This window comes from Microcebus murinus, chromosome 1, assembly GCF_040939455.1.
Source record: "Microcebus murinus isolate Inina chromosome 1, M.murinus_Inina_mat1.0, whole genome shotgun sequence".
In the NCBI taxonomy this organism is placed as follows: domain Eukaryota; kingdom Metazoa; phylum Chordata; class Mammalia; order Primates; family Cheirogaleidae; genus Microcebus; species Microcebus murinus.
The window spans coordinates 156,750,693-156,776,628 of NC_134104.1; the positions used below are offsets into that span (position 1 = coordinate 156,750,693).

General features: G+C 40.6%; 1 protein-coding gene across 3 annotated transcripts in view; it reads left to right on the forward strand.

Moving 5' to 3' along the window:
• RAD54L2 (RAD54 like 2) overlaps nucleotides 1-25,936 on the forward strand; it is a 120,788-nt gene that overhangs the window by 17,243 nt on the left and 77,609 nt on the right. The window contains exon 1 of one of the 3 annotated variants that reach the window (XM_012771438.2): nucleotides 13,674-19,359. The exons of the other annotated variants lie outside the window; for them this stretch is intronic. The gene's annotated coding sequence lies outside the window, so the exon portion shown is untranslated. Of the gene's footprint in view, nucleotides 1-13,673; nucleotides 19,360-25,936 lie in introns of those variants that run through there. 3 annotated transcript variants of the gene reach the window in all.

A 25,936-nucleotide genomic window follows, 5' to 3' on the forward strand; every position in this document is an offset into this window, starting at 1 on the left:
TTCTTTTTTTTTCCTTTTTTCTTTTTTAGAGACAGGTTGGGTCTTTCTCTGTTGCCCAGACTGGAGTGCAGTGGCATGATCATAGCTCACTGTAATCTTGAACTCCTGGGCTCAACCAAGTGATCCTTCCACTTCAGCCTCCTCATTAGCTAGGACTACAGGTACATGCCAGTATGCTCACTAATTGTTTAAAATTTTTTTTTTTTTTTTTTTTTGAGACAGAGTCTCAATCTGTTTCTCTGAGTAAAGTGCTGTGATGTCAGCCTAGCTCACAGCAACCTCAAACTCCTGGGCTCAAACAATCCTTCTGCCTCAGCCTCCCAAGTAGCTGGGACTATAGCCATGTGCCACCATGCCTGGCCAGTATTTTCTATATATATTTTTAGTTGTCCAGCTAATTTCTTTCTATTTTTAGTAGAGACAGGGTCTCACTCTTGCTCAAGCTGAGCTCAAATGATCCACCCGCCTCAGCCTCCCAGAGTGCTAGGATTACAGGTGTGAGCCACCATGCCTAGCCTGTTTAAATTTTTTGTAGAGATGAGGTCTTGCTATATTGCCCAGCATAATAAGCTAGGTCATAAGGGTGAATACTAGATTTCCTGGCCAAACTAAGGGTTTATAGCCAAACTCCTGGCCTCATGCAATCCTTCCACCTCAGCCTCCCAAAGTGCTGGGAGCCATGTAACCAGCCAACAATACTTTCTTAATATAGAAAACCTGATTTTTAATACTGGCTCTGATACCTGCTGTTTAACTTGGGCAATTCACAAGCTCATTTTCTCATGAGCTTGTAGTGAAATGTAGTGAGGATAATGATGACAATCCTATCTGGAAGGGTTGTCCTGAGGTTATCTCATTTATTCCTGCATAAAGTGCCTAGTGCTTTAAAGCACAATGCTTTACCTATATGGAAGCTCAAACATTTTTTCTTTATTCTGCCTTCATTCATCAGTTTACTCAGTAGACATTTATTGAACATCTGTGTGTCAGCTGAAGAGAAGACACTGACTTTGGCTCCTAGGATCCTTCACTCTCTTAATTCTCTGCCTGCCTCTCAGATATGCCTTTCTAAAAATTTTTATTTATTTTATTTATCTATTTATTTTATTTATTTATCTATTTATTTTATTTATCTATTTATTTTTTAAAGGCAGGGGAAAATGTGCCTTTTTGAAACCCTTACTTTCTGTCCTAGATGTGGATATAACGCTCATTTGTTGTTTTACTCTTCTATTTACTCTGTAAGTCTGGCCTTAGCAATTTGGTTACTATTATATTTATGGAGTCCTTCCTATATACCAGGTACATGGGTACTGGGGAGGTAGTCATGAGCAAGTCTACCCTTAAAAGACCCCAGTCGGCTATTAATCTCTTACTGGTTTACCTCCGTAGTCTCTAATGTTTCCTCTTTTCTCCTTTGTTATTGCCACTACCATAGTTCCGGGTCTCACCACCTCTTACCCAGACTGTTACAACAGCTTCCTACCTAATATCCTTGCATCTACACAGTGTCCTGAGTTTCTTTTTATTTTTATTATTTGAGACAGAGTCTCACTCTATTGCCCTGGTTACAGTGCCGTGGAGTCAGCCTAACTCACAGCAACCTCAAACTCCTAGGTTCAGGCAATCCTTCTGTCTCAGCCTCCCGTGTAGCTGGGACTACAGGTATGCGCCACCATACCCAGCTAATTTTTTCTATATATTTTTAGTTGGCCAATTAATTTCTTTCTATTTTTAGTATAGATGAAGTCTCGCACTTGCTCTTGCTCAGGCTGGTTTCAAACTCCTGACCTTGAATGATCCTCCCACCTCGCCTCCCAGAGTGCTAGGATTACAGGTGTGAGCCACCACGCCCAGCCTCTGTTTGTCTTTTAACACTTAGATCTGTTGCCTCCTGAGAAGCCTTTATAAGTCTTCCCTGCAAAATTATTAACTTTTTTGTCTTCTTGTGGAACTTTAGTCTTTCTTTCTCCCTTCCCCTTATCTCTCTTCCCCTCTTTCTCTTTTACCCTGGCTTCTTTCTTAAAATATAATTTACATACCACAAATCACCATTTTAAAGTGTTCAACTGGCTGGGTGTGGTGGCTCATGCCTATAATGCTAGCGCTCTGGGAGGCCGAAGTGGGAGGATCATTTGAGCACAGGAGTTGGAGACCAGCCTGAGCAAAAGCGAGACCCGTCTCTACCAAAAATAGAAAAATTAGCTGGGCATGGTGGCACATGCCTGTAGTCCCAGCTACTTGGGAGGCTGAAGCAGAAGGATTGCTTGAGCCCAGGAGTTTGAGGTTGGTGTGAGCTAGACTGACTTCATGGCACTCTAGCCAGGGCGATAGAATGAGACTCTATCTCAAAAAATAAATAAATAAATAAATAAAGTGTTCAATTAAGTGGTTTTTAGTATATTCACAAGATATGCAACCATCACCACTACAAAAACAAACTGGAATCCATTAAGCAGTCACTCCCTACTCCTTGCCTTCACCCTTGTTAGCCACTCATCTATTTTCTGTTTCTATGGATTTGCCTATTCCAGACATTTCGTATAATGGGATTATTTTGCAACTGGTTTGTTTCACTTACCATAATATTTTCAAGGTTTATCCACATTGTAGCTTGTATCAGTACTTCATTCTTTTTTATTGCTAAATAATATAGTTCATTCCATAGATGCACTACATTTTGCTTATCTATTCATCAGTTGCTAGAAGAACCTTATTTATATTATTATTGTACTTACCAGATTGCTTATTGTGTATGTTTACATATTTGTGTCAATTGACAAGATGATCACTGGACGGCTTCAGTCAATACTCTGTGACCATCAGTGAGTCTATGACTCTTCTATATATATTCAGTGCCTACCAGTACTGGTTTATCATAGATGTTTAATCAGTATTTATTGATGAGTCATTTTATTTCCATTTCCAGAAAACCCGATACTGTCTGCCTCTTCATTGTTCCTCAGATCTAAGCCATGATACTTGTGTGGAATGTCTTCTTTTCTCCTCTTCACTTGTCTAATTCTGTCCTGTTTCAGGGGTTATCTCAAAATCTGCCTCCTCCAGGAAGACTTCAATCACATCCAAACTTCAGACTCTGTTTCTTCCTTTTCTGAAATCTGGTGTATCTGAGGTCTCTGTCATTCATTAGGCACTTAATAAATGTAGCCTTACACTATCTCCTCAACTAGATTGATAGTAAACCCATCCATACTAATACTCCCTTTTTGTACACCTAATTCAAAGATGCTCTATTATGTAATGGAATTACATCTAACAGTTTACTTAAATTCAGCCATATACTAGTGAGTGAGTACACACAGGGAGAGGATGCAGTTAATTTCATTACAGTTAAAATGACGGACAGAATCTATAAATTTAAAGAATTCTTGACCATTGACAGAGGAGAAATTGCTTAGATCACTAGGTAACTGGGTGGTGATGTGGTGCTTAGCATTCTATAGGGAAAAAAAAAAGAATTGAGGGCTCTAGAGAATTATTGACTCACAAAGACTTGTTGGAAATGGTAAGGAAGGTGAGCCTCCAAGGCCTGCATGGGATAGCCTGCAAGCTGGAATCTTCATAAAATTGCTAGACTAGTCCAAGTTGCAAAACACTTTAAGGAGCTTAATTTCTGAATATTGTACCCTTTTGGAATTATTTTCTGTACATATCTACCTGTAAGAATACATACATAAAACTGTACTGTATTTATATGAGGAATTCAAAAGACTTTTTAAGCAAGGGTGACTTCAACTGTGGATGATCTTTTTTCTTTTTCTTTTTTTTTTTTCTTTGAGACAGAGTCTCACTCTGTTGCCTGGGCTAGAGTGCCGTGGTGCCAGCCTATCTCACAGCAACCTTAAACACATGGGCTCAAGCAATCCTTCTGCCTCAGCCTACTGAGTAGCTGGGACTACAGGCATGTGCCACCATGCTTGGCTAATTTTTTCTATATATTCTTAGTTGGCCGGCCAGGCCCGGTGGCTCACGCCTGTAATCCTAGCTCTCTGGGAGGCGGAGGTGGACGGATTGCTTGAGGTCAGGAGTTCAAAACCAGCCTGAGCAAGAGCGAGACCCCGTCTCTACTATAAATAGAAAGAAATTAATTGGCCAACTAATATAGATAGAAAAAATTAGCCGGGCATGGTGGCGAATGCCTGTAGTCCCAGCTACTTGGGAGGCTGAGGCAGGAGGATTGCTTGAGCCAGGAGTTTGAGGTTGCTGTGAGCTAGGCTGACGTCACGGCACTCACTCTAGCCTGGGCAACGAAGCGAGACTCTGTCTCAAAAAAAAAAAAAAGTATTCTTAGTTGGCCAATTAATTTCTTTCTATTTTTAGTAGAGATGGGGTCTCGCTCTTGCTCCGACTGGTTTTGAACTCCTGACCTTGAGTGATCCTCCCGCCTCGGCCTCCCGGAGTGCTAGGATTACAAGTGTGAGCTACCATGCCCAGCCGGATGATCTTTTTTCATATGCTGACTTTAAGCCCTCATGTGAACACAGGCTAAGATGGGCTTCCTGTAGGAGACACCCAGTGAACCTTTGCCTGCAGTATAAGCACTTGCCCTGGTTGGTTACTGGGTGTGGATACAGGTAGGTACAACCACAGCCTGAAAAATATGCTAGTAAGGTTGGGGGTGAGGATAAGCTAGATTTCAACCAGGAAGAATTTGTTCACTGATGGCTTGACTTTACATAGAAAGAATATATGTATAAAGATTAATGTTTATTTTATACTTATAAAGTCATATCTATTTATTGTAAAACAAAAAGAATAAATAAAATAGTAACTTTTTAGATAAAACCACCACCCAGAGATAAAACAGTTAACCATTTGATCCATTTCCTTCTTGTTTTTTTCTATTATTATATAAATGATTATACATTTTATCTTATAAATTAAGATATAAATATTAGTAAATATCAATTTATTCATTAATATTTATTTTATATAACATCAATTAATATAATGCTAATTAATATTTATTAATAAATAAATATTAGTAAGTATTTTGTGCTTTTTATATAACATCAAAAGTATTTCTGAAATTTGCTGTACCATACATATCTATTTTATGTTGTCAGAAATGTTGTTTCTCAATAGGTCAGAAGCCTCTTTGACAGAACCATCTGTTTCATATATTGGTAGATTTTGGTCATGAACTTTACCAGGTCTGTCTTGCAAGCTCTGGTTAGGGCAAAGTAGAATTCACTGATAGACCTAACCTGTGCTGTCAGCCCAAATTCCTCCACCAAAGACCTGGGACCTGGTCTTACCTATCAACTGTTCACTGTTACCCTTGCTCTTCATGTACTGACTCTGCAGATCAAATGTTTTTAAAAATTTTTTAGATGTTTAGAGGAAGACTTCACTTTTTTTTTTAATCAAAATCATCAGCCATGGCAGCATTTTAAAGATCACTGTCATGTCAAAGGCATTTTGGCAAGGTTTTCTCCCTTGAAAATTCACTTCTCTTACTATTCCATAAATGAAATAGCAAAGAATGACTTATGAAGTGTACACCATTCCTTAAGAGAAATCAACTGTGTAATATTAGTAGCAGCAATTAGCCTATCAAAATAGATAGAAACTATTACTCTTTCCCATTTAATGTGTCTAAATTTTGTCTCCACTGATACTTTTCTCCTCCCCAGGTTATCTCTCTCCAGCTTCCTAACCTCTCATAAGGAATCTTGAATATTTATATTTTAATTTTTAGACTGAATTACTTTTATTAATATACACATCAAGTTATTGAAAGTGACTTCATGTAGTTTTCCTATTAAACATGGCACTTACAAGTACAAAAATGCAGAGATGTCTACAGTCTTTAGATGTTTACTTAGAAAGTAAACAGGCCGGGCGCGGTGGCTCACGCCTGTAATCCTAGCACTCCGAGAGGCCGAGGCGGGTGGATTCCTCGAGGTCAGGAGTTCGAAAACAGCCTGAGCAAGAGCGAGACCCCGTCTCTACTATAAATAGAAAGAAATTAATTTGGCCAACTAATATATATAGAAAAAATTAGCCGGGCATGGTGGCGCATGCCTGTAGTCCCAGCTACTTGGGAGGCTGAGGCAGAAGGATTGTTTGAGCCCAGGAGTTTGAGGTTGCTGTGAGCTAGGCTGACACCACGGCACTCACTGTAGCCTAGGCAACAACGTGAGACTCTGTATCAAAAAAAACCAAAAAACGAAAGATTCTTCAATAGCAGTTTGATATTGGGTTTCCTCATCTAGCTGAAGATTCACAAATTAATCACTTTGATTCTCCATAATCAAAGTGATTAATTTAGATGACTAACACAATTTATAGTAATCTGGCTAGGATCTCTTTAAGGAAGAGACACACAAATAGGACCTGTCACAGGAACTCCCTGAAATAGGCGATTACTGTTACAGTGATTCAGTAAATACTGTCTTATAAAATCTGATTCTTTTTTTTTTTTTGAAACAGAGTCTCACTCTGTTACCTGGGCTAGAGTGCCATGGCATCAGCCTAGCTCATAGCAACCTCAAACTCCTGGGCTCAAGTGATCCTCCTGCCTCAGCCTCCCGAGTAGCTGGGACTACAGTAATGCACCACCATGCCCGGCTAATTTTTTCTATATACATTTTAAGGTGTCCATATAATTTCTTTCTATTTTTAGTAGAGACGGGGTCTCGCTATTGCTTAGGCTGGTCTTGAGCTCTTGAACTCAAACGATCTGCCCACCTTGGTCTCCCAGAGTGCTAAGATTATAGGCGTGAGCCACCGTGCCTGGCCTAAATCTGATTCTTGAGATAGGGAACACTTAAAGGTGGGATGCCTAGAAGAACTTATATTCTCTTGGTAAGTTTTTCTTGTTTCACTCCTATTACTGTTCCCTATTGAATCTTGAGAGATCTGAAAGTTTGGAATGATAGAAGAAACACCATATTTTTTTCTTTTGAGATAGGCTTTTGCTTTGCCACCTGGGCTAGAGTGCAGTGACATCATCATAGCTTACTGCAACCTCAACGCCAGGGCTCAAGTGATCCTCCTGCCTCAGCCTCCCCAAGTAGCTGGGACTATAGGATCATGCTATCACACCCAGCTAATTTTTCTAGTTTTTGTAGGGATGGCATCTTGCTTTTGCTCAGGCTGGTCTCGAACTCCTTAGCGCAAGTAGTCCTCCTGCTTTGGCCTCTCAGAGTACTAGGATTAATAGGTGTGAGCCAGCATGCCCAGCCCTAGTTCCTTTGACTATGGGTGGGTCTTTCCTTGTGGGTTATTCTAATTGTCTTTGAGTTCTTTCCTTACCTACTGTTTTATCCATTCATTTCAGAATTGGTTTATCCAGTTTTGTCTGAGAGGAATGCCTGTTTCCTAGACTTGGAGCCAATTTTTTTCTTAACTTTTAGGTAAAACTGTCTCCCAGCTGCTGCTCCAGAGATAAGGTCTCTGAAACCAGTTTTATATGTTTAGGAACCAGATAGCATATATTATGGTGGAAGATGTTATGCACGTATTGGAAATAAAAGCAAGCTCTCCTAAATGAAACAGTGAAAGCCAATGTGCTGATATGTACCAGGCAGTCCTAGCTACAGGGGCTTCTAAATGGCATGGAGCCACTATCAGGCTATATAGTGCTCTCATGAGAGACACTGTAAAGTGTGTTTCACATCTACATATGTTTTGTTTGTGTTGTGCTAAGTTATTGAGTGCTTATTATATTGCTAGGTCATATATTATGTGAACCCTCACAGCTCTTAAGGTGTAGGTGTCATTATTGCAGTTGTACAGATAAGGAGAAACTAAGTAATTTGCTCCAGTTAAGTGGTGCCATTAAATTAGGTCTCTCTGACACCAAAGAGCTCTCACCCTATGATATACCCACTGCCTCCTCAGTAGTGCTGATAACAAAAGCTGAAATAAATGTGGCATCTGCTCTCCAGCCTGGGCTGGTGTCTGAGAAGGAGGTGATGGCAGCACTCTGGGCCCTGGTGAGGGAAACAGAAAAGAAACTTCATGTGTCTTTTACTCTTTCATTGAGGCTTGAAGAACAATACTCGCCTAGTTTGTGTTACCTTTCAAATAGGTTTCAAATCTGGTCTTTCCTCTGGCTTTTTAACTGGCCTTCTATTTTCTATCCCCTCTTATTCCATCTTGCACATTTCTTCCAGCAGATTTTTCTTCCAGACCCATGTTTTTTTTTTTTTTTTTGGAGACAGAGTCTCACTTTATTGCCCAGGCTAGAGTGAGTGCTGTGGCGTCAGCCTAGCTCACAGCAACCTCAATCTCTTGGGCTCAAGCAATCCTTCTGCCTCACCCTCCCGAGTAGCTGGGACTACAGGCATGTGCCACCATGCCCGGCTAATTTTTTCTGTGTATATTAGTTGGCCAATTAATTTCTTTCTATTTATAGTAGAGACGGGGTCTCACTCTTGCTCAGGTTGGTTTTGAACTCCTGAACTCAAAAGGATCCACCCGCCTCGGCCTCCCAGAGAGCTAGAATTACAAGCGTGAGCCACCGTGCCTGGCCCTGGATCCATGTTTTGAATACTCACAATGTGCTACATACTGAGCTGTGTATCTTCATAGTACAATTTGTATTTGTTCACCACTTGATCCTCTTAAGAAACCTTCAAGGATGGAAATACTTCCATTTAGAAGTAAGGAAGCTGTGGCCCAGAGAGATTAAATAACTTGCCTAAGGTCACACAGCAAAATGAGCTGGGACTTGCTTTCAGTTTGAAACTGCATGCACATGTGCTTAACTTTAATATGCAATGTCATAGAATGATCTTTATAAAAGACAGATCTGATCATGTCATTCTGCTCTGCTTAGAGGATAAAATCTAATCTTAGCAGGTATCCAAGGTGCTCTATGATCTTGTCCCTATTATATTTCCAGGCTCATTTTTCTACTCTTCTCCCATACTTCCTACTTTGTGCTTCATTAATACAAACTTCTTGGGTTTCTTTAAACACAGTCTGCCCTTGCTAGTCTCTGGATCATTGTTCATGAAATTCCCTATCTTTGACCTTTTTCCCAATTTCCCCTAGTCCATACCTCTGCCTTCTTCCCTACTCCCTGGACATTACCTATTGTCCAATTTTTTCTTTAAAACTCACTTTGGGCCTCACTTTTCTTAATGCTTTTTGCCTTTTCTGACCTGACCTGTGCATCTTTGTGTCCCCAGATGGTAGTTGTTTAATAAGTCTTTATTGAGCTGAACAGAATTTTTGGAGATGTGATTCTCTATAAGCATACATTCCACAGAGTACCAAAGCTTATACAATGGTGAGCTGTTTTGTTAATTTAAACAATGTGGAGTAGGTAAGGGTCAATTTCTGACCTGAAAGATGTAAACATATTATTAATAAGAAGACCTGAGGTTTTTCAGATTTTGGCATCTGGATATGTTCCAACAATCTTTGTAGAACCATTTTCTTCCTCCTTTTTAAAATTGGACCTCTATTGCTATTTAGTATTCTTTTTTAGATTAATACCCTAGGAGGCTGTATCCTTAAGTAATGGCTTTGGTTTCCTGTGGTGCAAGAACTTCCAGGTATTGGTACTCATTCATCCCTTCTATTCTTTTCTTTCTCTGAAGATTCATAGAACACCTGGATCTAAAACCTTACATTCTCTTTATGTCAGGGTACAGAGAATGTGCATTTTAATAAAAGAACCTCCTAGTTTGTATGATATGGTTTATCCCCAGTGTGTTTATCAAAAATCATCAAGGTCAGCAGTTAGAATGTAATAATACCATAGCATTTGCTTTATCATTTTTTTTTTTTTTTTTTTTTTTTTGAGACAGAGTCTCGCTTTCTTGCCTAGGCTAGAGTGAGTGCCATGGCGTCAGCCTAGCTCATAGCAACCTCAAACTCCTGGGCTCAAGCGATCCTCCTGCCTCAGCCTCCCGAGTAGCTGGGACTACAGGCACGAGCCACCATGCCCGGCTGATTTTTATATTATATATATTAGTTGGCCAATTAATTTCTTTCTATTTTTATGGTAGAGACGGGGTCTCTCTCAGGCTGGTTTTGAACTCCTGACCTTGAGCAATCCGCCCGCCTCGGCCTCCCAGAGTGCTAGGATTACAGGCGTGAGCCACCGCGCCCGGCTGCTTTATCATTTTGCTGAGAAAGGTTTATTCCTTTTTTTTTTCTGAGACAGAGTCTCACTCTGTTGCCCTGGCTAGAGTGCCTTGGAGTCAGCCTAGCTCACAGCAACCCCAAACTCCTGGGCTCAAGCATTCCTGCTGCCTCAGCCTCCCGAGTAGCGGGGACTACAGGCATGCGCCGCCATGCCCAGCTAATTTTTCTATTATTTTTATTTGGCCAATTAATTTCTTTCTATTTTTAGTAGAGACGGGGTCTCTCTCTTGCTCATGCTGGTTTCGAACTCCTGACCTTGAGCAATCCACCCGCCTGGGCCTCTCAGAGTGCTAGGATTATAGGTGAGCCATGGTGCCCAGCCTTTTTTTTTTAACTCTTTTTTCTGTGTGTAAGTATTTTGGTTGTGTAAGTATTTTGGTAGTACATTTAGTGAATGTTTGTTTGTTTGTTTATTTTCTTTAGGCAGGGTCTCACTCTGTTGCCCAGGTTGGAGTATAGTGATGTGATCATAGTAGTTCACTGGCTCAAGTGATATTCTTGCCTTAGTCTCCCAAATAGCTAAGACCACACCCAGCTAAATTTTCCATTTTTTGTAGAAGTGATGTCTCATTATGTTACCCAGTCTGCTCTCAAACTCCTGGCCTCAGGCAATCCTTCTGCCTCAACCTCCCAAAGTGCTAGGATTAAAGGTGTAAGCCACTGCACCCCTGGCCATTTTGTGAGCTTTTTAACTGATTGTTAAATCTGCAGATGATGAAGTATTGACTATCCCTGACACTGGAAAATGCCCAAGTATAGGAGGATTAGTTATTAGGTGATAGAATTATCAGCTTGTCCTCCACAGATCATAATCTTTTTTCTTTCACTGAAGCTCCTCTCAAATAATTACCTAAACATACTGAGGGTATTTCTAAATCTTCCTTAAAAATTTGCTACTTCCTGTCAAGTTTAGAGGCAGCCCAAATTTTGCTTTTGGAAAGCAAAATTAAATAATCGTTTCAGTTACCAGTGGGCTTTTCAGGGTTTTGAGTCCATTTGCCATAGCATCTTTATCCTGGTGTTAATGGCTTCTACAGATATAAACCTTCTGAAGTGTTTGAGGCTGTTACTAGGGCCTGGAAATCTATAGGCCAGGAACATTTTCTACTCTTTTCCCAAATTGCAATGAAACAGTTAGACACTGACTCGCACCAGAAAACAAGAAATGCTTCCACTCTGGGCCACAGAATGCATTAGGTTGGAATCCTATATTAGACATAACTGAAGATATGAGGTTTGTTATCTAGGGTGTCTAACAGTATGTAAACATAGAGTAAGAAGTTAGGAATGGAGGGGCTGTTGGAATCTGCCCTTTAGCCTTCTAAAGAAGGCTAATTAGAATTATTACGATTCAGCCAAGCCTAGACATTGGCTTCTTGTCTAAACTAGATATAGCCTGATGAAGAAACTGACTCAAAGGTAATGTAATAGAGGAAAAAAAGAATTAAGAGAAAACAGTTACAGCTTTGCAGGAGCATGTAGTGCATGCTATTTGTATGTTTATAATAGGATGCTGTTCAGAAACAGCTTTTCATTTGAAGAACTTGTGTTTGAGTCCTTTCTACAAGTTCAAATGAGGGGAGCCTATTTCTTCTCATTTTGTTGATGACAGTGGAGAATATGTGACTCCTGAAGTCAATGTTTAGAGCTGAGATTAGAACAAAGAGGCCTTTTCGTTCCTGTATACTACTTAGTCTAATTGCTAGTCCTCAGATCCTTTGGGAAGCCTCCATGAGTTGCCAGAATTGAGCATCAGGAACATACCATAGCTACTGTAAATAGTATTTTTTTTTTTTTTTTTTTTTTTTTGAGACAGAGTCTCGCTTTGTTGTCCAGGCTAGAGTGAGTGCCGTGGCGTCAGCCTAGCTCACAGCAACCTCAAACTCCTGGGCTCGAGCGATCCTTCTGCCTCAGCCTCCTGAGTAGCTGGGACTACAGGCATGCGCCACCATGCCCGGCTAATTTTTTTATATATATATATCAGTTGGCCAATTAATTTCTTTCTATTTATAGTAGAGACGGGGTCTCGCTCTTGCTCAGGCTGGTTTTGAACTCCTGACCTTGAGCAATCCGCCCGCCTCGGCCTCCCAAGAGCTAGGATTACAGGCGTGAGCCACCGCGCCCGGCCTGTAAATAGTATTTTTAAAAATTATACTAAGTGGGATATATACTATCAATATACTATATTGATTGTATATAGAAATAAAACTTATTTTTCTGTATTGATCTTTTATCCAGCCACTTTGCTGAGCTCGTCTGTATTTCTAATAGTTTGCCTATAGATTTTCTATGTTGAAATAATAGAAATATTATTAGAAATATTCCTTGACTGTTGGTAGTTTTCTTTGTCTCAGTCCTTATGCTTTTTTTTTTCATCTTACTTGTTGGTTAGAATCTCTAATTTTATATTGATAGAAATACTGTTATCATGCAACCTTGTCTTGTTCCTGAATTTAAAGGCTGTGCTCACAGTGTTTCTTACTAGAAGTGTGGTGGTTGTTTCTTGTAGACTCCCTTTATTCATTGAAAGTTGTTTCCTTTATCCATTGAAAGTTGTTTTCTTCTAGTTTACTAAAAGTTTGTTTGATGTTGTAATCATGAATGGGTTTTGCATTTTATCAAAGCCTTTTCTGCATCTTTTGAGGTAGTTATGTAGTTTATCTTCTTTAATCTGGTAGTTCTATTATCAGAATATTTTAGGAGTCTGAACATATTGGGTCTTGCTTCTATTTGATTAGTCCCTCATGTATTTGTACTTTTGGATTATCAGCTCACTGTCAGCAAGGCTTTATCTGTGGAAATCTTATGTGGCCTGGTGTTGAGGTATGTACCAAAGATGTACCTCTACATCCTCTACATGCCTAGAAGGTATTAATACATTAACACATACCTTCTAAGCCAGGGGTCCTCAAACTTTTTAAACAGGGGGCCAGTTCACTGTCCCTCAGACCATTGGAGAGTGCAGCACACAATCCACACATGCGCACTGTGGGCCGGGGACAAGTTGTCTGCTAAGCAGGACAGGCAGCGGTGGCAAAAACACTGAGCGGGTGGGATAAATGTCCTCGGCGGGCCGCAGTTTGAGGACGCCTGTTCTAGGCAACCAAGGTGTATTACTTGCCTGGGACCACTTTGATTTTGGTTAATTTCTTGGATCATGTAGGTAAGTATATATTTAAACCTCAAACTGTTTTGAGGGCAGATAGTTAAACAGTCTCCCATTTTTTTTCCCTGTACTACTTAGGTTGACACAAGTTTTTTTTTTTTTTTTTTTGAGACAGAGTCTCGCTTTGTTGCCCAGGCTAGAGTGAGTGCCGTGGTGTCAGCCTAGCTCACAGCAACCTCAAACTCCTGGCTCAAGCAATCCTCCTGCCTCAGCCTCCCAAGTAGCTGGGACTACAGGCATGTGCCACCATGCCCGGCTAATTTTTTTTGTATATATTAGTTGGCCAATTAATTTCTTTCTATTTATAGTAGACACGGGGTCTCGCTCTTGCTCAGGCTGGTTTCGAACTCCTGACCTTGAGCAATCCGCCCGCCCCGCCTCGGCCTCCCAGAGAGCTAGGATTACAGGCGTGAGCCACCGCGCCCGGCCTGACACAAGTTTTTATGTTGTCATCTGTGTTGGTTGGCAGATGTTTTCTAGTTTACTCTTTGATGAGAGTATAGCTCTTCAAGGTCTTGTCTTTGCATAGAGGTCATAGTCTCTCCTTTTTGGCTTCTTTGAGCCCAAGGCATTGTCTCTTATCTTTTACTTTTCCCCCCAAGATTGGCACCTTCCTCTTCCCCCAGAACTGCTGTAGTGTCAGCTCTTAAGACTATTGTTCTGTGTTTGCTTTTCATTCTTGGTCCTTGGGGATTTCTGTTACCTTTTTGTGAGCACAGCTGTACATTTGAAAATGTTGTTTATTATAATTTCAACCACATTTCTAGATGTTTTGCAGGGTCTCTTGTCTGCCAAGGTGCCAAGTAGGAAGTTCTTGTCCAACTTTTTAGATGTACCTTTTTCATTGTGTTGCTATCCTGTTGGTTTCACCAGTTATTCATGTACTCCCTCTCAGTATGTTTTTTTTTAAATTTTTGCAAAGGATTTTTTTTTGCAGATAATAATTTTATAGGCTTTTGCTGTAAAAAACTGAATATGTAGGGAAATGATACCATAAAATGATATACTTAATCTTGGTTTGTGTTATTCTGAAATTTTAGATGGGTTGTATTTCATAGTTATTAGTCAAGATAATAGTAGTGCTAAAGGAATTTGTAAAACTGCATGGATCCTTTTCATCCTTTTATGTGAGTGATGTTCTTTAGAAGCCTATCAAGCCCCAAATATCTAATTATCTTATAATTTTTTTGTATTTTATTTATTGTAAAGACTAAAGTCTAGTTGGTATAATACTAATATCAAGTAAAAAAATCTAAGTAGAGGCCTGCCCAGTATGTTATATATAAGCTAGTGTAAAAATAATTTAGTGATATGAACTTCATTAAGAGCAGGAATATCTTGTTTGTTGTTTTTTTTTTTGAGACAACGTTTCACTGTGTTGCCCGGGCTAGAGTGCCATGGCATCAGCCTAGCTCACAGCAACCTCAAACTCCAGGGCTCAAGTGATCCTTCTGCCCCAGCCTCCCAAGTAGCTGGGACTATAGGCATGCGCCACTATGCCTGGCTAATTTTTTTCCTATTTTTAGTTGTTTGGCTAATTTCTTTCTATTTATAGTAGAGACAGGGTCTCGCTCTTGCTCAGGCTGGTCTCGAACGCCTGAGCTCAAGCAGTCCTTCCACCTTGGGCTCCCAGAGTGCTAGGATTACAGGCATGAGCCACGGCACCCGGCCAAAGCAGGAATATCTTAAAATGGGGACATTTGAATGTGAAGGTGCTCTCTTGCCAGAATTGTTTTTGAAGCTTATGTTTTTATCTTTAGTTAATGGGGGAGAAATGATGAGATTCTGGAAATGGCTGTGCTTGGGGTATTCAGTAGTTTATCACTTAGTATGGTTGAGTGGCAGCCACCCGCCCTGACTGAGTTTATAGTGTTCTGCAGCTGTCACCATTCACTTAGCTGGCCTTTTGAGCTTTACTGTTATGTAACAGTAAGCTGCACTCCTCATTCTTTTTTTTTTTTTTTTTTTTTTTTTTTTGAGACAGAGTCTCGCTTTGTTGTCCAGGCTAGAGTGAGTGCCGTGGCGTCAGCCTAGCTCACAGCAACCTCAAACTCCTGGGCTCGAGTGATCCTTCTGCCTCAGCCTCCCGAGTAGCTGGGACTACAGGCATGCGCCACCATGCCCGGCTAATTTTTTATATATATATATCAGTTGGCCAATTAATTTCTTTCTATTTATAGTAGAGACGGGGTCTCGCTCTTGCTCAGGCTGGTTTTGAACTCCTGACCTTGAGCAATCCGCCCGCCTCGGCCTCCCAAGAGCTAGGATTACAGGCGTGAGCCACAGCGCCCGGCCTGCACTCCTCATTCTTATATGCTGTGGTGAGCAGGAGGGAGAATTGGCTCTTCATTCTGTCCTTTTTCTATCACTCACTCACCTTCCCTGTTTTAGAGAGACATTTTTATTTTGGCTACCGTACTAGGGAAATGTCTATTTGAGACTAGGTCACAAGTGTATTTAATAACTACTTGTTGACTGAATGACCAGAAGATTGGAACTTCATTAACTCTTGTGCTCAAATGCAGGCCTAGAGTTTCTGTCCTTGAGATTTGACAGTTGTCTCTAGGCATTTTACTTTTTTTTTATTTTTATTTTTACAGATGGGATTTTGCTCTTGCTCAGGCTGGTCTCAAACTCCTAAGCTCAAAGATCCTCCTGCCTTGGCCTCCAAGAGTGCTGGGATTACAGGCATCAGCCACTGACTACACCCAGCCTTGGTGTTTTACTTTTTTTTTTTTTTTTTTGAGACAGAGTCTTACTTTGTTGCCTGGTCTAGAGTGCCATGGCATCAGCCTAGCTCACAGCAACCTCAAACTCCTGGGCTCAAGCAATCCTTCTGGCTCAGCCTCCCGAGTAGCTGGGACTACAGGCATGTTTGCCACCATGCCTGGCTAATTTTTTCTATATATTTTTAGTTGGCCAATTAATTTCTTTCTATTTTTAGTAGAGAAGGAGTCTTGCTCTTGCTCAAGCTGGTTTCGAACTCCTAACCTTGAGCGATCTGCCTGCCTCGGCTTCCCAGAGTGCTAGGATTACAGGCGTGCGCCACTGTGCCTGGCCGTGTTTTTACTTTTTTTCTTCACTTTTAGTCAACTAGATTGTGTTAGGTATGGTTGCTGACTGTTAAAGGTTGGCATAGTGAATGGTGATGAGGCAGAGGTTTAGGGTTTAATTCCAGGGTACAGCTTCATGGTTAGAGAGAAACCATGTAGCCCTAGATGGCACTCTTAACTGCTCTAGGATGAATGAGTATCCCTGGGTAGCAGGGGACCAGGTAAGAGAGTATGGGTATATTCAGGGCAGATGGTTAGTGTAATTAGGGAAGAAAAAGCATTGTAAATTTCCCAGTGGGATGACAGTAGTGCTGTCTTTCATTTTTGTATTAGGGATATCATTTTATATTATGATTAAATTTGATGTGGTATTTATTCAAATTATCAACCTTATGTAATGAGATTCAGAGAATATGATTAAGTATGGAGTTTATTTGATCACAGAGCCTGAAGATGCCTACCCAGAAACACCAACTCAAAATGAATGGGGTCAGTGTTTCAAAATAGAGAAGTTAAGGTTTCACTTATATAGGGAGAAACAGAAGTTCCAGCAGGATTACAACATTTTCCATACAAGACTAGTGCATATGCCACAGTGATTTGATTGGTTACATATTACTGTGTTCTAAGGAAGCTTACTTTATTTACTCTATAAGGAGGGGCAATGATCAAAGGGGGGGGTCTTATCTCTGGCAATGCTTGGTCTTCCTAATTATTTATAGAAACAAAAAAGGCAGCTGCATGCCACATGACTCATGCTGCATAGCCACATTCCTCTCAATGCTCAGAATAATTTAAAGTTCTAACAGCTTTAAGTTCGAATTATTTAATTTCACAAAATGATGTCTTTGGAGACCAAAAATGACATTTTTGTTGATTCTTTCTGTTTTTGAGTCAAATAGTCTTACTGCTTTTTGTTCTATCTCTGAATTCTCTTCTTTGAAGCATGTGTTTGTACCACTCCCACAGTGTCTGGCACAGTGTCTTTATACAGAAAGTGCCTAGGCTTTGAACTAAATCACTAGCTTTTCTGCCTTTTCCTTTGATAACTTTTTTCTCCAAAATAAATATCAGCCACTTTTTTCTTTAAAATATTTTCTCAAGCTTTTAGTTCATCTGATACTTTGCCTTTTGTCCCCTATACTGTGACACTATCTTCTGACCATAAGGTCCTTGTATGAATTATCTTGGTCTTCGTACCTCCCTTTCGGTATAATGAAGTTTGGCTTTGTCTCCTTGGAATAGCCTCTTTATCTGAAGAGTGGTGGGATTTGCACAGCTGGGTATATGCACACACATACAGAGGCCATGTTTTTGTCTTTGACAGATGGCTCTTCTTCCCAACGGTTAACATCCACTATTTTCCACTTAGACGGAAATAAGATTTTCCTGCTGATCCTCTTACTTGCAAAATCTATAGCCTGGGCTTTGTCCAGATTCCATGTGCTGTTCCCGAGAGAAGTTATAGGAGTATTAACTTGAAAGAAGCTGCTGCTTTTCAACTTTGCTATTTTGACTTTACGGCAAGTGTATACTTTCCCACTCATATTCACTAATATTCAGATGTTACTGTTTGCTTCCGTGTTCGTGTCCAGTTTTAGACTAGAGAGAGACTAACAGGGCAAGTTTACATAAATAATTCTGATTGGTTTAAAGTGGTATAAGTCTTAAACTTATTTCTACAATGGCAAAGAGAGAGAGCATGTGTGTGTGTATAAGAGCTTAGGATGGAACTGGGCATAGGTTAGAGTAACTTTGGCTATAAAGTAATAGTGAAACACGTAATCTAGTAAATATATAAGTCTCCTTAGAAGAATGTTCAGAACTGGGCCACATCCACACAAAGAGGGAGGGTAAGCTGCTGAGACTAATTTCTACCTACTCGTGGGATACTATTTGTTTATGACATTGGTCATGCATAGAACCCTCTGGAGTTGTCCAAGTGAGACTTTTGCCTCAGAGATGGTTCTGTTTTCTTCTGGGCTCAGGGAAAGAAGGAAGGAGACCTACTCCTTAGGAAGAGGGTACTGTATCTGTGTACCGGGATGCTAAGAGGCTTAGCCTTTTTTACCCAAAGTCATTTTGTCTTAAAGGAAAAGAAGTCTGTTATTAATTTGTTACTAATTAACTATAGAGAATAGTCAGGTAATACTTCAAAACTGTACTTTGAAATAAGATATTTTTGTTCTTGTTAAGTACAAAATCTTTGGAGAATTAGGCACAGAAACATTTGTTCTTTTCCTTGTAACAATCCTTTAGAAAATCATTTGTTGGGCATGGTGGCTTGTACCTGTAATCCTGATACTGGAGAGGCTGAGGCAGTAGGATTACTTGAGGCCAGGAGTTCAAGACCAGCCTAGGCATCATAGCTGAGGCCATGTCTCTAAAAAAAACCTAAAAACAAAATATGCCAGACGTGGTTGAGTGCATCTGCAGTCCCAGCTACTCTGGAGCCTGAGGTGGGAGGATTGCTTAATCCCAGGAATTCCAGGCTATAGATGGGTAACAGAGGGAGGCCCTACCTCCAAAAAAACAAACAAAAAAGAAAAGTTATTTTTTTAACCACTAAATAGTTCATTATGTATTTCCTAAGAATATTTTCTTATATAACCACAGACCAGTTCTCAAAATCAGGAAATTTAATATTGACACAATACTGTTATCTAGCTTATAGTCTATACTCAATTGCATCAGTTGTCCCCTGTGCTGGCCTTTATATCTATCCCCTCCCCCGGGCCGGCCCCCCCCCCCTCCAGGATCAAACCCAGGATCCCACATTGCATTTAGTCTCCTCTAATTTGAAACAGTTCTTAGAAGATTATTTTACATTTATGGTGAGGTATACACAGTTAGTGCCAGGATCCTTCTAATTCTCTCTCTTTTTTTTTTAAGAGACACAGTCTCTGTTTTCCAGGCTGCAGTGCAGTGGCTTGATCATAGCTCACTGCAACTTTGAATTCCTGTGCTCAAGTGATCCTCCTGCCTCAGCCTCCTGAGTAGCTAGGGCTACAGGTGAGTGCCACCATGCCCAGCTACTTTTTAAATTTTTGTAGAGACAGGGTCTTGCTAGTTGCCCAGGCTGGTCTTGAACTCCTGGCCTCAAGTGATCCTCCCACCTTGGCTTCCCAAAGTGTTAGGATTATAGCATGAGCTGCTGAATCTGACCTTTTCCTCCTAATTCTCATAATTAGTTTTTATTAGCCATTCAAATATGGAAAACAGGACATCTGAAACAGATTTGGTTCATGTGGGATTCTTGTTTCCTTTTGTGAATTGAGGGGGTAAAACCCACTATATAGTTCCCTTTACAAACCACTCTACCATTTGATTACTAAGTTAACAGGAAATGTGACATTTAGTAGTTTAAAGGCATAGTTTGCCAGTTGTGTTCAAGTAAATTCCACAATTTATTTTTATACACAGGAAGTCAAAAAATGGATCTTCAAATTTTCTATTGCACTGTGTAGATACAAAATTTTGACCATAATTTGCCACTTAAACGCATGTGGCTTTGGATTTCCAACACTGACAACCACTTCTACAAATACCAACTGGTGGTGTTTTCCAACACCAAAGACCAATTCTCTCATTCTCTGGACACCACCAACTGGATGTTTAAGAATTCAGTTCAATTCTGACACTTCCTGGAGTTACAGCAGATTCCACAGGTAAAGGGTCCACAGTCTCACAACGCTGCCCCCACCCCTTCAGATGCCAGTCTCAAGTCCCAGGCCACCTGTAACTTCTGACCATTCAGCTATGAATAGGGCATTCTCATGACTCCCTTCTCAGGTTTGATAATTTACTAGAACGGTTCACAGAACTCAAGAACACACTTTACTTAGGTTTACCTGTTTATTATAAAGGAAACAACTCAGGAACAGCCAAATGGAAGAGATGTGTAGGGCAAGGTATTGAGGGAGAGGAGCACAGATCTTTATGCCCTCTCCTGGTATGCAGTCCTCCCAACACTTTGATGTGATCACCAACCTAGAAGCTTTCTGAATCTCATTGTTCAAGAATTTTTTTTTTTTTGAGACAGAGTCTCACTTTGTTGTCCAGGCTAGAGTGAGTGCCGTGGCGTCAGCCTAGCTCACAGCAACCTCAAACTCCTGGGCTCGAGTGATCCTTCTGCCTCAGCCTCCCGAGTAGCTGGGACTACAGGCATGCGCCACCATGCCCGGCTAATTTTTTATATATATATCAGTTGGCCAATTAATTTCTTTCTATTTATAGTAGAGACGGGGTCTCGCTCTTGCTCAGGCTGGTTTTGAACTCCTGACCTGGAGCAATCCGCCCGCCTCGGCCTCCCAAGAGCTAGGATTACAGGCGTGAGCCACAGCGCCCGGCCCAAGAATTTTTATAGAGCTCAATCTCCAGCCCCCTAGCTCCACTTCCTAGAGTTCAGTGGATGGGGCTGAAAGTTACACCCTCTAGTCACTTGGCCTTTCTGTTGACCAGTTCCATCCTGAGGCTCTTTAGGGGCCCCACCCCAAGTTACTTCATTAGCATAAACTCTGGTGTGATCTGTGTGGGCTCACTATGAATAACAAAGTTACTCCTATCACTCAGGAAATTCCTGGGGTTTTAGGAATTCTGTGCTAGGAACCAGGGACAAGGACCGAATATATTTTATATTATACCACTGGGACCATAAAGGGTCTGCAGCTTACTAACATTAACTGTTCATTTTAGAACTATGAGAAGCAGAGCCAGGAGAGTTTACTTATTATGTCTTTGAGAAGCTAAATGCACAGAGTGCCTGAGTTACTGGAAAAGTCAAAGTGAATAACCATGTAAATGCAATAATAGTATTTGTGTTGTTTTCTGTAGAAAATTTTGAAAATATAAGAGTACATATCACAAAATAGTTGTCATTCATTAAAACCTTTATTTGTAGATAAAGTAGGAAAAACTGCAGTTTACAAACAACCTGTATAGCAAGTAAGTGTAGCTATTTTAAAAGAATTGATAATTGAAAATCCAAAGTGATCAGCATTGACTCAGAAAATCTATCAGTGATTATTATTCGTATTATGAAAGGATTCATATAGGGTCTCTGCCATAGTCTTATTTAAGAGAGCTTTGATTTATTGAAGTGCTACTTGCATAGAGCTTTTCAGGATCACATCTGGTGGGTAGTTTGACTAGATACAGTCTTTTTCACAGTTCATGCTGAATGTTTGAGGGGCTATGAAGGGAAAAACACCCTATCTGTGCATGGCTTGTATTTTTCTGGGCTTGAAAGGACCTAGACTGAGCTCCAAGGCTCTGTGATAGTTAGAGCTCTCAGAAGAAGGAGGAGCCTGGTGACGGGGAGTGGAGGTAGTGCTGATCAGGGAGTTGGAAGGATGAGATATTGAGCATGATTTGGCTTCTTTCCAAGCCTGTTCAGTCTCATCATCTAGCAGATAAACCTGATTTGCTTTTAGGCTGATCTGAACTCAGAGCTGGCTTAGGCTTAAGGAAACCTGAAGAAAGGGGCCCTTATGTCCCTGACATGTGTGCCTTTATGTCTGTAATCTCCTTGGGATGAAGTTAGAGCCGTGTGGAAAGAGATACAGTGCTCACAAGGTGGACAGTAACATATTTCGCCAGTATTGCTTGCATTCTTGCATCATCCTCTGTATTCACAGATCTTTCTTTTTTTTGCCCTTTTTTACCACCTTTGTATTATACTGGTCTGATGGTTTTTTTTTTTTTTTTTTTTTGAGACAGAGTCTCACTTTGTTGCCCAGGCTAGAGTGAGTGCCGTGGCGTCAGCCTAGCTCACAGCAACCTCAAACTCCTGGGCTCAAGCAATCCTCCTGCCTCAGCCTCCCGAGTAGCTGGGACTGCAGGCATGTGCCACCATGCCCGGCTAATTTTTTTCTACATATATTAGTTGGCCAATTAATTTTATTTCTATTTATAGTAGAGATGGGGTCTCGCTCTTGCTCAGGGTGGTTTTGAACTCCTGACCTCAAGCAATCCGCCTGCCTCGGCCTCTCATAGTGCTAGGATTACAGACGTGAGCCACCGCGCCCGGCCTTGGTCTGATGTTTTAATATGTGTATGTGTGAATATTTCAGAGCTTGGGATTCTAGAGGGTGGGGCAGTATTTGTGTCACACAGGCTTCTCATTGCCCCAGCTGTTATCTCTGCTTTAGCTCATCTCTTTCTTCGCAACCCAATTGTTCTCCCAGCCCCACTGCCTTTTTCCCCCTGCTGGCCATGATTCCATGGAAGAATGAAATGAGTCTTTTATTTGCTCTCCTCTCAGTGGCCTTCCAGAACTTTATTCCTATTTACTCAAAACACCTGGGACTGATCCTGCAGGTATATGCTGCTCAGTGACATGGATGAAGGCCCTCTTGGATGAAGGGCCTAGGCTTTTGCAGGGGAGCACAGGGAATCTCAGCGCTTGGCTATTTAATTAATCTATTTATTTTTAATTTAAAAATATATTGTATTATTTCACTCATTTTTATTTTTATTTTGTTTTGAGACAGGATCTCTCTCTGTCTCCCAGGCTGGAGTGCAGTGGCCCCATCATAGTTCACTGTAACCTTGAACTCCTGGCTCAAGGGATCATCCCACCTCAGCCTCCTGAATAGCTGGGACTACAGGCACACGCCACTGTGCCCAGCTAATCATTTTTTTTTGTAGAGACAGGGATCTCGATATTTTGCGCAGGCCTCAAGCAATCATCCTGCTTTACCCTCCCAAAGTGGTGGGATTGTAGGCATGAGACACTGCCTGGCCACCTTGGCCACATGCAGTGCAGATAGACGGGATTCAGTGGTGAAAGTAAAAATTCAACTTTGCAAATATAACATTAACTTCACTCATTGAGAAAGTTTGCCTTTGGTGGCTAATTACATTTATAAAATAAACTGTGTGTATGTCATTTATACATCAGATTAATCTTACGGCTTTTTTATTTGAATACAGTATGAAATAGTTCAAATGTTTTATGTTGTTCATGTAATTTAGTCTTCTGATTACTACATTTTAAAAATACCAGTTTTTCTTTCTTAATGATATCTGAAAATTTGAGGAAGGAAACAAAAATCTTAGAGTCTTGTAGTCTTAGAATAGCAGTTCTCAAATTTTGGGGCCTTAGGACGCTTTTATACTTTTAAAAGTTATTGAGGACCCCAAGGAGCTTTTGTTTATGTGGGTTATATCAAACAACATTTGCTCTATTAGAAATTAAAACAGAATTTAAAAAATGTTAATGTATTTAAAAATAATAAACTCATGTTAACATAAATAACATTTTTTTTTTTTGAGACAGAGTCTTACTTTGTTGCCCAGGCTAGAGTGAGAGCCATGGCGTCAGCCTAGCTCACAGCAACCTCAAACTCCTGGGTTTAAGCATTTCTCCTGCCTCAGCCTCCCAAGTAGCTGGGACTACAGGCATGCGCCACCATGCCCGGCTAATTTTTTCTATATATATTAGTTTGCCAATTAATGTCTTTCTATTTATAGTAGAGACGGAGTCTTGCTCTTGCTCAGGTTGGTCTCGAATTCCTGAGCTCAAATGATCCGCCCACCTCGGCCTCTCAGAGAGCTAGGATTACAGGCGTGAGCCACCGCGCCTGGCCATAAATAACATTTTTAATGAAAAATATCAACCATGAGAAATTGTAACAAAAAAAAAATGAAAAATAACTTTTCTTTTTTTTTTTTTTTTGAGACAAAGTCTCACTTTGTTACCCAGGCTAGAGTGAGTGCCGTGGTGTCAGCCTAGCTCACAGCAACCTCAAACTCCTGGGCTCAAGCGATCCTCCTGCCTCAGCCTCCCGAGTAGCTGGGACTACAGGCATGCACCACCATGCCCGGCTAATTTTTTCTATATATATTAGTTGGCCAATTAATTTCTTTTTGTTTATAGTAGAGATGGGGTCTCGCTCTTGCTCAGGCTCCTTTCGAACTCCTGACCTTGAGCAATCCACCTGCCTCGGCCTCCCAGAGAGCTAGGATTATAAGGTGTGAGGCACTGCGCCCGGCGAAAAATAACTTTTCTAAAACAAAAAAATTAGAAGAGTAGGATTGTTTTACACATTTGAAAATTTGAAAATGTCTGGCTAAATAAAGACAGCTGATTCTCCGATGTATATCTAGTCTGTTGTGACTTACTGTTTTGTTGTTGACTTATTACATTGTTGAAGTACATATAGAAAAACCAACCTCAAACAGAAATGTATCTGGAAAAGGGAGGAATGTGTTTTAATAGTCTTTTTAGATAATTGTGTGTATTCTTTAATACTTTGCCAAAACTCTGGTCTGTCATGCACTTTGAATCGCTCTTTAAACCATGTACGGTTTTGATTTTGTGACTCCATTGAAAGGATCTCAAGGACCCCCAGGTCCCTGGACCACCCTTTGAGAACTGCTGTCTTAGAATCTGGAAGAGATCTTGAAGGTTAACTCAGGCCCATCTCTCTCCAGGGCTGGAATAAGAGGAATACTTGAAGCTGAGGGAGAGCTGACTTGCCCAAAGTCATGCAGCTAATTACCTATAGAGTTCTGGCTGGAATTTAGATTTCTTAACTGATTCTGTAAACATGTCTCTAGTGCCTCTACTGTGCTTGGTGCCGATTCCTGGGCCAGGCTCCATGGCCTTTTGAATATAGTTATCTCCTGTGGCCCTGCTCCTTGGAGTCTTGAATGCATTTGTTCACCTTTCCTTTCTTATTTTGTCTTAAGGTCCAAATCACCAAAAGTCTCATATTTCCAAGTAAAATATGTTGAGCCATGTCACTTTAGCTCTGTGGCTGCTTTGGGTATATCTAAATGTGTTTTTAAGTAACTGGTATACTCAAAAGGCATCTGGACTACATGGAGATTTGAAGTACACATTGGGTACGATTCAAGCAGTGCATTGTCTTGCATAGAAAAAGTGTTTTGAAATAACTTTAACAGTCCACAGAGAAAAAAATAAAAAGAAAAATAATAATAATAAAAAAAAAAACAGTCCACAGAGGAACTCTTAGCAGACTGGAAGAATCCTGTGGGTACTCAGTGAGTACTATATGTGGATTGTACTCTTTCTTTTATCTTTTAATTATATATTATAAATTCTAGGCCGGGTGTGGTGGCTCATTCTTGTAATCCTAGCACTCTGGGAGGCCGACACGGGCGGATTGCTCAAGGTCAGGAGTTCAAAACTAGCCTGAGCGAGGCTCCGTCTCTACTATAAAAATAGAAAGAAATTAATTGGCCAACTACTATATATATATATATATATATATAAATTGGCTGGGCATGGTGGCGCGTGCCTGTAGTCCCAGCTACTCGGGAGGCTGAGGCAGGAGGATTGCTTGAGCCCAGGAGTTTGAGGTTGCTGCGAGCTAGGCTGATGCCACGGCACTCACTCTAGCCTGGGCAAGAAAGCAAGACTCTGTCTCAAAAAAAAAAAAAAAAAAATTCTTTCACTAATAGGTTTTTTTGGAGGGATATTGCCCCAAACTTTGGATTGAATGTTTTCCTGCATTTAAAAAACCCACCTCCCACCCGTAAATTAGCTTAAATCCAGGGTTTCTATTTATTTATTCTTCGTGGAAAAAAAAAGTTGCACTTGCTATTTAATTGCCTTGAGACC